The 12,217-nt window shown below is 35.9% G+C and overlaps 1 protein-coding gene across 6 annotated transcripts in view; it reads right to left on the bottom strand.

Annotated features, from left to right (window-relative positions):
* The window catches only part of LOC117981491 (putative uncharacterized protein encoded by LINC00269), a 920,685-nt gene that overhangs the window by 387,773 nt on the left and 520,695 nt on the right, over positions 1-12,217 (bottom strand). The window lies entirely within an intron of this gene.

Raw genomic sequence — 12,217 nt, 5'->3', positions numbered from 1 at the left:
AAATACTGGTAACTAAATGTGATATAGATGGAAATATATATATATATATATATTTTGGTTAGAAACATGTACTAAAATGGGAAACTAAAGGCAATAAAAGGGAGAGATTAAAGATACATAAGAATAAGGAAGGCATTTGAGTCAGAAAAACACAGCATTACAGAAGAAAGTAGCCATAAATATGGGGCAAGTAAAGTGAGAATGGGTGCATATACAGAAAAATGAACACATGTGGATGGGAACAGAAAGTTGGTCAACTGCACTCTTATAATTCCTTTATATAGTGAATTAAGAGGCTTTCTTATATACTTATAGACTATGTATTTTTAATGTAATACATTAAGTTATAATTCTAGTGCAAAAAGTCACATTTTGTTTCTTCTTCCTTTTCAATATCTAGTGATACAGATAAGTGTATATTTAATAGTATGCTCTATCTTATGGACATTAATAAATTAGTTTTCATTTTAGAGGTAAAGACTATATCACCTTCTAACTAGAGATGGTCTCTGAAAACAAATAGATTATTAATGTTTTATTTTACAACTAAAATTATCCTATTCAAATATATGTTATTAAAACCTCTTATGAAAAGCCTTTTGAGGTTTGTTATTCCAGAGCCACTGCTAAAAATGTGATGTAAATAGTTACGTTTGGGGTTGTGCAATGTAGCAGTTGCTTTTATGATCCAAGGGTCAGGGATCCTCCCCATGTTCCACTTGGTCACAAGATTACTTGATTACTTCTCTGATGGCTACAAGGAAATTTCAGAGATTAGATCCATGCATAAAAAGGCTCTAATTTGGTGTATTAACGAGCAAGGGTGATAGTTACACAACTGTAGGCCAGCTAGTGCTTTCCTCATTTCCTACATTCAGATATTAATAAAAGCAACTCAAGATACATATTTTAGAACACTATCATGCTTGTGTAAATGAAGTCTGTTTTCAAACTATAGAATCCTCTCATATTTTAACTAATTTTTATATATAAATTATATATATATATCCATAAAGTATATATATATTTAGAAAAAATTCCAAAAATTATTTTTCTTTCTCAAATTTTTAGCTGATAAATAATTACATATTAAGAATTCATTAATCAGTTCCTACTAAATGGAACTCTTCAATGATACTAGTCTTAACAGGAATTATGAAGTAAATTTCTAGTGTATTTCAAAACATCCTTATCTTTTAGTTGTTTACTATTTTTTAGATATTTACTGCACTCAATATACTTGACAGTGCACTAGAAGAACAAAATAAACAGAACACACATTTCTGTACTTTATTGATGACATCATTGCCATTTGTTTTGCCTCAAAGAAAGAGATTGGCATCCCTCTTTTTTCTCTAGAAAGCACCATTTATTTTTCCCCAAAGCCATGGAAAGTTTTTTTTTCTTGTGTGTTTCTAAAGCATTCAGACACCCACAAAGTCAGTCTCACACTTAGTGATAAGCTGAAAACCATAATAATAATTTGTGGATTTGCAGATGATTATATATAGCTTAGACATGTTTACGGGAAGGAAAATTGAAATTATCTGCTTAATAAGAAAACTCGAGTTTGGTCTGGGGCTTAGCAGAGGAAAAGGAAAGAAAGGCCTTGGCAAGATGACAAGGGTCTGGAGCAAGAAGAAAATGAATAGACAGTGAAAAATTACCTTTCTTAGGACATGCATGATGTATTTCTAGAAAAAGTGATGCCTAACATTGGATTTAAAGTTATTTTCCCACGGGAAATGGTAGCTCATCCCTGTAATCCTAACGGTTTTGGAGGCCAAGGTGGAAGGATCACTTGAAGCCAAGTATTCAAGACCAGCCTGTGCAACATATTGAGACCTCATCTTTACAAAAAACTAAAGTTATTTCCAGCACCATATGATAATTACATTCTGCTACTACCTAACCTTTAGAAAGGTCTGCCAACTAAAACCACCTGGTGATAGGGTAAATAGGTGTGAATGAAGTAACAGTGACAAAATCTAGCAAAGGTCAACACTGTAGAAGTAAGTTAAAGCAGAAAAGGCAGCTGTGTAGGCTGATTCATCAATGAAAATGAAAGAAACCACTTGTTCTACATATAATAGAAGAATGAGAGCTTTAAGATGGAGGACAGATGTTCAAATGCTACTTAACATCTATAGAAAATACTAATAATGCCTAAATTGCCTCATTCCCAAAGAAATCTGGGTGAGACAGCAGAGCAGGGACAACATAGATTCATTGCAACCCTTTCTATGTCACTATTGTCTTCTAAATTTGAAAAGTATTAAAAATAACATGCAATAAGTTTAAATTAATCACCCAAAAGCAAACCACATTAAAAATGTGAAAACACACTTTCATATATTTACAGTGTGAACAGGTGCGTAAGTGAGAAAACTTAAGCAGTGTCCCCTTTCAAGAAGAGGGGAAAACTTTTGTGAGGGTTTGAAGAAGGCAAATCACTGAGAAGTTGCTTCCTGAGCAAGAACAAATTATGTTCTGGGGCTAATGAGAACATGAGAGAGGGTGAGTTATCAGCCTCTTATGGCTATTATTAATCTATGGTTTCCAGCAATTTCCTTGGATTCTAAGAAACATCCAATTTGTGATAGTAAACAAAATCTTTCTTTCTAGCATAAATATTTAAGGCATTTCGAGGCAGGCAAGACTCTGAGAGGCATCACAACATTCTTGTAAGCTTCATTATGAAACAGTTTAGTCAAAATTCTATTCATTAATTTACCTGATTTTTTATTTTTTTTTATTTTTATTTTTATTTTTTTAGTATTTACCAAACCCTGGAGAAGCAGCTATGAATAAGACATATTTTGGTTTTGCCTTTCTGGAGTTTGTTCATATTCTGGAAGAGCAGGGAAACAATAAGAATGCCTGTTGCTCTTTCTTCTGGTTACTATGACTACCTAACCAATTACCCCAAAATGCAGTGGCTTAAAACAACAACAAACATCCATCTGCCATTTGCACAGGACTAATAGGGACAAAGGTTAGGGGTTGAAATCATATAAGGGCTCATTATTTACATGTGTAATGTTGGAGGCTGACTGTGAACTGAAACTTTTCTGTCAGGTGGAGGAACTATCACAGGCTTACTATGCCTGAGCGTCCTCAAAACATGGTGTGTGGATTCCAAGTACTAGCAGTCATAAAAAGAGACAGAAGAGAGGAGAAAGAGAAAGAGAGAGAGACCTGTACTTTTATTGTTTTTGGTTTTTACCTATCCTTGAAAGTCACCCAGCATTATCTATTTCAGCACATTCTATTCACTGCAACAGTCATTATGTCTCACCCAGATTCAAAAGGAGGAGAAATAGACACCATTTAATGTGTGGTGACAAGGTTCTAAAAATTTGTGAAATGAAATATGGCTGTGGTCATTTTTGGAATATGCAATTTGGCACATTATGTTATTTCAGCTTCTAATTTGGTAAACAAAAACTTGAACATAGTATTATTTAAAATACACATTTACTTAAAATCTTTGATATATTAAATTTATTTATGTCTCTTTAGAGTTTTATTATTTACTACTACTATCATGATAACTGGCTTGTAAATTTCCAAATCCCATTGGCCTTTTTCTCAGCTAGAGACTAAAAGTTTGAGTGTAACATTCAAAAGTCAACATTGTAAGAAGTCTAGTGAAAAGAACTATATTAAATTTATTAGTTCAGAATATTTAATTTGAAATGTTTCTTGAAAAGAAAGCAGCACTTTATCAAGTGGTTTTTCACATTAACCTATAGAGAAAATATCATAAATAGACTGTGTCTACTATCCCCAGCTCACTCCAATAAGAATTAGCATTTTGTCTTACTTCATGGTCATTTAACCTAAAAGAACTTGTTGCCCTGGCATAATGTAAAGAAAGCTTTATCCCAAGTGAATTCTGTGTCATATAATATTGTTCTAACACATTCTCTGTGTTATGTTATACAGTAGAAATTGGTTCACCCTTAAAAAAATGTTAGACGCAGCTCCAGGTAAAGAAAACAATGAAAAAAACAAAATTCTTAAAAACAATGTATTAGAAAAATGCAAGGAACATGCCAGTTTTGTTCAGATTAAACGTAAGTGTTCATTAAAGTAGAAAGGGTCACTGCTGAAATGATTACAGTAGTCAAATGACATCAACAAGCCTAAACTTCATCTTTTTTTTTAAAGGTTAGTAGGCGAAAGACTCTCTGCTCTTTGAAAATGTCAAATAAAATGCTACTTTTCCAAAGTGTGAATCATTGTTAATCTAAACATTTCAAGGACAAATAATATTAAGGAAATAAATTTAATAATTATTGTTATCAGAAATTACCATATATTTCTAGAATGTTAGGATGTACTCAAAGAAAGTTTGAAGTAGAGTAAAAACCCACATTTATTATGCTTAAATACATTAACATTAATATAAGGACACTGAAAGAGAAAGAATAATGAAAGACTTATAAATGCAAGTAAAACAGTAGAACTAAAAGAAAACAAAAAGCAGAATGGTGGTTACAAGAGGAAGGAGGATGGGGGGAATGACCAAAGGATATAAATCCTCAATTAGACAGCAGGAATTTTTTTTTTTGAGACATATTACACAACATGATGAATATAGTAAATAATATATTTTACATTTCAAAATTGCTAAGAGAGTAACTTTCAAAAATTCTCATGACAATAAATATTTGATGTGATGGATATGTTAATTAGCTTGATTTAATTATTCCACATCTTATTCATAAATTATAACATCACTTTTCACCCCGTAAATATATACAACTACAGTTTGTCAATTTACATTTTAAAATAAAATTTAGAAATTCAAGTACAGAGAAAATTACTAAAACAGAAATAATAGGCAGAATTAAATGAACACAATTTGTGATAACACAATCTGATGTACTCATTTAAGAATAGGAGACCAGGGTACAGTCTTTGCAGTACTTAGCTATTACTTCATCTATCTCTCTGTACTTCAATTTCTTTCTTAAAAAAGTTATATTTGTCATGGACTACCTGGCAAGGCTGCTGTAAATTAATACTAGTTTGTTTGTAACAGTTTTACATTAAGTTGGAGGCGGTTTCCAATTTTTGTGATTATTTTTAAGCATAGGTCTTTTGCACATAAGCTAATGCACTGATATAACTGACTTTGTAAAAATAGAATTTCCAAATAAAAGAATATATGCATTTTTAATTTTGAAATATGTTAAACATATAGTTTATAGTCTACAACACTGGCATCTTAACTAGTCATGTTTCTCTAATAAAATCACACAAGATAAGCCAATATTTTCAACCACCTGGTATGTAAAAACAAAAGAATGTGGAATATTTGGGAGTTCTTTATTCCTGAACTCCTGATGCCTAGAAGAGACCTAGTGTATGCACAGCACAACTTGCTGAAGTGAACCAAGAGATTAAAAATGGTCATCAAATCCATATGCATGTCAAACATGGGGTCCATTCTCAATAAACATGTCTCTCATGACATGTTCTTCTCACATGAAGTACTCTTCTTCAAAGCTCATAGATGTTCTTGTGAAGAATGACATATATAATTTACTGTCTTATATACTTCAATCCACAGTGGCTTATTCTCTTTTCTTAGGCAATTACACAAACTCCTATCAAACAGAAATCCATAGTAACTCTACTTTTTTTAAAAAATTATGTCTTAAATTTTATTTTTTATAAAATGTATGATTATCATGGGATAATTTTATACGTTTATGAGAATTTTTAATACTAAAAATACATTAAGAGCTTGGAAGGCATTCTTGTTCTTCTTAGAAGAAGAAAGAAGCTAAATAAACAGAATGTCAACAACTTTTATCAGAAACATTAGAGAATTCATGCCACAGGACAACTTGTTACCCCAAAACTATAGCAATAGAAAAGCCAGTGCAAAAAAGTGATCATTTTTATATACTCACAGAGCTCTCTGTTCTCCTTAGCCAGGCCTACCGTCAAAAGAAACTATTTTAGCATTGCCAAAACAACCTGAGTTTTACCAAAACCTGACCAACCTAGGGGAAGAGAAATATCCAACCCTTACCCCATCTAGCCTTCAATTTAGAAAGAGAGAAATACCCAACTTAGGCTCACTAAAACCTAATTGGAGGACTACACAATGTTACCTCCACCACCACCACTCACACATGCCATATCGTCACAACAACAGAGCTCCTGTATAATAGCAAGGGGTTAGAGCTTATTTAAAGAGTCCCAGAGAAAACCCAAATACAAAGGACACTAAAACAATAACACTAGGAAAACTTTTAGTCTCTTACACTACAGCTATAACAAAGAATAAATGAATCCTAACTCCTAGCTAGCTAAACAGAAAACCTCACACTCAAGTCATGTCTTTGTTAGTTTCTATAACTCAGTTACAGCATGCCCACTTTTTTTTGTTTGTTTTGTTTTGTTTTGTTTTGTTTTGAGACGGAGTCTTGCTCTGTCGCCCAGGCTGGAGTGCAGTGGCACGATCTCGGCTCACTGCAAGCTCCGCCTCCTGGGTTGACGCCATTCTCCTGCCTCAGCCTCCCGACTAGCTGGGACTACAGGCACCCGCCACCAAGCCCGGCTAATTTTTTCATATTTTGAGTAGAGACGAGGTTTCACCGTGTGTTAGCCAGGATGGTCTCGATTTCCTGACGTCATGATCCTCCCGCCTCTGCCTCCTAAAGTGCTGGGATTACAGGCGTGAGCCACTGCACCCGGCTAGCATGCCCACTTTTAGCAAAAAATTACCTGGCATATTAAAAGACAAAAAGCACAGTTTGAAAAGAAAAGAAAGCAAGCATTAGATCCAGGCTTAAATATGGCAGAAACTTTGAAATTATTAAACTGAAAAGTTTAAACAACTCACACATATGCCAAAATCTCTAATGGAAAAAGTGAACAACATGCAAGAATAGATTGCTAATGTAACAGAGAGATGGGAAATGTAAAATAGAATCAAAACAAAATACCCCAAATTAAAAACATCATAACAGAAATGAACAATGTCTTTGTGGTATCATCAGTGGACTGGCCACAGACAAAGAAACGAATCATTGATCTACCCTATGTGTGGAAACTTGAAAAAAAAGGAACTTGAAGATGTGTTAATAGAAATTTGCAAAACTGAAATGCAAAAGACAAATGAATGAAAACAGAAGAGCATATCCAAGAAATATGGGTTAATTCCAAAAGGTATCACATGGATGTAATAAAGATATCATAGGAGACAGAAAACATAAGTAGTAATGATTGAGAAATTTTCTTTTTCGTTTGTTTGTTTGTTTGTTTGTTTTTGAGACAGAGTCTCGCTCTATCGCTCAGACTGGAGTGCACTGATGTGATCTCGGCTCACTGCAAACTCCGCCTCCTGGGTTCACGCCATTACCCTGCCTCAGCTTCCCGAGTAGCTGGGACTACAGGCCCCCGCCACCATGCCCGGCTAATTTTTTTGTATTTTTAGTAGAGACGAGGTTTCACCATGTTGGCCAGGATGCTCTCGATCTCCTGACCTCGTGATCCACCCGCCTCGGCCTCCCAAAGTGCTGGGATTGCAGGCTTGAGCCACCGCGCCCAGCTGAGAAATTTTCAAAATTAATGACAAACACCAAATCACAGATCAAACAAGCTCAGAGTACACCAAGCAGAATAAGTACTAAAAACATACACATAGACATATTATTTTCGACCTGCAGAAAATCAGAGCAAAGAGACAATCTTGAAGAAGTTGAGAAAACAAATAAACAAACACCCTACTTATAGAGAAACAAGGATAAGAATTACATTAAGTATTTTGTCAGAAACCATGAGGGTTATTAGCTCAACAGGGTTGTTCACACCTAAAATTGCAGTGCTGTGGAAGGCAGGAGGATCACTTGAAGCCAGGTGTTCCAGACCAGCCTGGGCAACATAGTGAGATTCTGCCTCAAAAAAAAAAAAAAAAAGAAAGAAAGAAAAGAAAAAGAAAAACTACCCAGGAATGATGGCTTGTGCCTGTAGTCCTAACTACTGCAGAGGCTGTCGTAAGAGGGCTGCTTGAGCCCAGGAATTATAGGCGGCAGTGAGTTTGGAGGGAATAGAGTTAAATGTTTAAAGAGAAGTGTTGAAAACCAAAAACAAAACTCCACTAACCTAGAGTTCTCTATCCAGTGAAATTATCCTTCAAAAGTAAGGACAATAGACTTCCTAAGATAAACAAAAAATAAGGGAATTTGTGACCAGTAAACATGTCTTGTGAGAAATGTTAAAAGAAGTTCTTGACAGAGAAGGAAAATAATATAGGTCCGAAGTGTGGATGTACCTAAAGAAAAAAAAAAATTAGAGAGACAGTTAAAATTAAAAAAATTAATTTATATTTTTAATTGACCTAACAGATAACAATTTGTTCAAGGTAGCAGCAATATATGTGGTGATTACAGAGTATGGATAAATGAAGTAAATGACTGCAGTGTTATTAGGTTTGATAGGGTAAAATTTGGAATGTTCTGTTGTAAGATACTTACACTAACAGTGAGGTGACATAGTTATTTGAAAGGGGACTCAGATTAGTTATAAATGTATATTGTAAATTGTAAAAAACTCATTAAATTTTTTGAAACAATACAATTGTTATAATAAAAGAGGAAATAATATGAAATTATACAAAGGCAAAATTGAAAGCAGCGGAGGCAGAAAAATATAGAAAACAAAAAAGAAACAATAAGGGCAATGAATGGAAAACAGTTACAAATAATAGACACTAATCCAGTGATGACAATAATCACTCTTAATGTAAATAGTATAATATAAATTTTAAAAACAGACAAATAACATCATGATAGATACAAAAATAAGATCCAACTAAGTGTTGTCTGCAGGAAACCCACTTCAAATATAAAAACATAGATGGAATAAAAGTGATTGGATAGAGAAAGACAAATCATGCTAAAACAAATTTAAAAAAAAAAAAAAAGCTGGGCTAGGCACGGTGGCTCACGCCTGTAATCCCAGCACTTTTGGAGGCCAAGGCGGGCAGATCAGGTCAGGAGTTTGAAACCAACCTGACCAACATGATGAAACCCCGTCTCAACCAAAAATACAGAAATTAGCTGGGTGTGGTGGCGCACGCCTGTAATCTCAGCTACTCCAGAGGCTGAGGCAGGAGAATCACTTGAACCCAGAAGGCAGAGGTTGCAGTGAGCCAAGATCATGCCACTGCACTCCAGCCTGGGTGACAGAGCGAAACTCCATGTCAAAAAAAAAAAAAAAAAAAAGAAAGAAAAGAAAGAAAATAAAACTGGAGTAGCTATTTAAGTAGCTATTTTAATTTCAGATAAATCAGACTTCAGAACAAGGAAAATGTTCTGGAATATGAAGAGGCATTAAATAACTATAAAGAGTCAATTACTTAAGAAGAAAAAATAGTCCTTAATGTGTATTATATCAGAAACAGAAGATGACTCTTGAACCTTTAATTTCATTTAAAATATGATAAAAATACTATGCTTGCAAATTTGATAACTTAGATAAGAAGGATCAATTATTTAAATATATAATCCAGAACATACTTTTTAGAAGAGGTGAATAATTTCCTGTTACTGATTTACCTTGAAACAATTGATATTCTAAGCATTCAGTGCCATTTCAAAAGATTATATTGCTTTTTATGCATTCATACAATCTATTTAATGGAGACTGCTTCTACCATATTGTCAGTCAACTCACATTCATTGAACACCTCTCATTTACCAGTAAAATAGTATTTCTCACATTGTATTAAATATCAAACCCACTGGTGTTATCAGAAGTAAAGAAAATTCAAACATTTACACCTTCCCTTCTGATTTGTGTCTTTCAAGTGCTAACATAATCCTTCATAAGGAAGATATTCTCAATTATATCATGTATTAGTTTGCTTGCAAGCTGCGATGAAGAAATACCTGAGACTGGGTAATTTATAAAGAAAAGAGGTCTAATTGACTCACAGTTGCGCATGGCTGGGGAGGCCTCAGAAAACTTATAATCATTGCGGAAGGCATCTCTTCACAGGGAGGCAGGAAAGAGACTGAGTGCTTAGTAAAGGGGGAAGTCCCTTATAAAACTATCAGATCTTGTGAGAACTCAGTCAGTATCACAAGAACAGCATGAAGGAAACCACCATGTGATTCAATGATCTCCACCTGTTCTTGCCCTTGACATGTAGGGATTATTACAATTCAAGATGAGATTTGGGTGGGGACACAGAACCAAATTATATCACTCTGCCTTTGACCCCTGCAAAATCTCATGTCCTCACATTTCAAGACATAATTATGCCCTTCCCACAGTACCCCAAAGTCTTAACTTATTTCAGCATTAACTCAAAAGTCCACAGTCCAAAGTCTCACCTAAGACAAAGCAAGTCCCTTCCACCTATGGGCCTGTAAAATGAAACCAAGTTAATTATTTCCTAGATACAATGGGGATACAGGCATTGGGTAAATACACCCATTCCAAATGGGATAAATTGGACAAAACAAAGGGGCTACAAGTCCCATGCAAGTCTGAAATCTAACAGAGTAGTCATTAAACCTTAAGGTTCCAAAATGATCTCCTTTGACTCCACGTCTCACATCTAGGTCACACTGATGCAAGAGGTGGGTGCTCATGGACTTGAGCAGCTCTGCCCCATGGTCCTGCAGGATACAGTCCCCCTCCTGGCTGCTTTCACAGGCTCGTGTTGAGTGTTAGCAGTTTTTCAAGGTGCATGGTACAAGCTGTTGGTGGATCTACCATTCTGGGGTCTGAAGGACAATGTACCTCTTCTCACAGCTCCACCAGGCAGTGTCCCAGTGTGAGGCTCCAACCCCACATTTCCCTTCGACACTGCCCTAGAAGAGGTTCTCCATAAGGATTCCACCCCTGCAGCAAACTTCTGCCTGGACATCCAGGTGTTTTCATACATCTTCTAAAATCTAGGTGGAGGTTCCCAAACCTCAATTCTTGACTTCTGCACACCCGCAGGCCCAACACCACATGGAAGCTGCCAAGGCTTGGGGTTTACACCCTCTGAAGCAATGGCCCGAGCTGTACCTTGGCCCCTTTTAACCATAGCTGGAGCAGATGTGACACAGGGCACAAAGTCCCAAGGCTTCACACAGCAGGGGGGCCCTGGACCTGGGCTAAGAAACAATTTTTTCCCCCTAGGCCTCCAAGTCTGTGATGGGAGGGGCTGCTGTGAAGCTCTCTTGACATGCCCTGAAGACATATTTCCTATTGTCTTGATGCATAACATTCGGTTCCTTGCTACTTATGCACATTTCTGCAGCTAGCTTCAATTTATCGCCAAAAATGAGGTTTTTTTTTATTGCATCCTCAGACTGCAAATTTTCTGAACTTGTATGCTCTGCTTTTCTTTTAAACATACATTCCAATTCCAAACCATATCTTTGTGAATACATAAAACTGAATGCTTTTAACAGCACTCAAGTCATCCCTTGAACAGTTCGAGGCTTAGAAATTTTTCTTCCAGATACCCTAAATCACTTCTCTCAAGTTCAAAGTTCCACAGATATCTAGGGCTGGGGCAAAATGCTACCAGTCTCTTCGCATAGCAAGTGCCACCTTTACTCCAGTTCTCAAGAAGTTCCTCCTCTCCATCTGAGACTGCCTCAACCTGGACTTCATTGTTCATATCACTATTAGCATTTTTGTCAAAGCCACTCAACAAGTCTCTAGTAAGTTCCAAACTCTCCCACATTTTTCTGTCTTCTTCTGAGCCCTCCAAAGTATTCCAGCCATTGCCTGTTACCCACTTCCAAAGTTGCTTCCACATGTTCCAGTATCTTTACAGCAGTGCCCCACTCTCTGTGGTACGAATTTACTGTATTAGTTTTTTCTCACACTGCTATGAAGAAATACCCAAGACTGGGTAACTTATAAAGAAAATAAGGTTTAATTGAGTCACAGTTCTGCATGGCTGGGGAGCCCTCAGAACACATAATCATGGCAGAAGGCAGCTCTTTAGACAGTTTCCAGAGAGAGAACCAGTGCCAAACGAAGGGGGAAGCCCCTTATAAAACCATCAGATCTTGTGAGAACTCACTCACCATCATGAGAAGAGCATAGGGGAAACTGCCCCCATGATTCAATTATCTCCACTTGGTCCTGTCCTTGACATGTGGGGATTATTACAATTCAAGGTGAGATTTGGCTGGGGACACAGAGCCAAACCATATCATATTATTTTGAATACTTGAGTATT

Source organism: Pan paniscus, chromosome 7 (assembly GCF_029289425.2).
Source record: "Pan paniscus chromosome 7, NHGRI_mPanPan1-v2.0_pri, whole genome shotgun sequence".
In the NCBI taxonomy this organism is placed as follows: domain Eukaryota; kingdom Metazoa; phylum Chordata; class Mammalia; order Primates; family Hominidae; genus Pan; species Pan paniscus.
The sequence above is the reverse complement of the archived record's forward strand: the minus strand, read 5'-3'. Positions and strand labels throughout refer to the sequence as shown.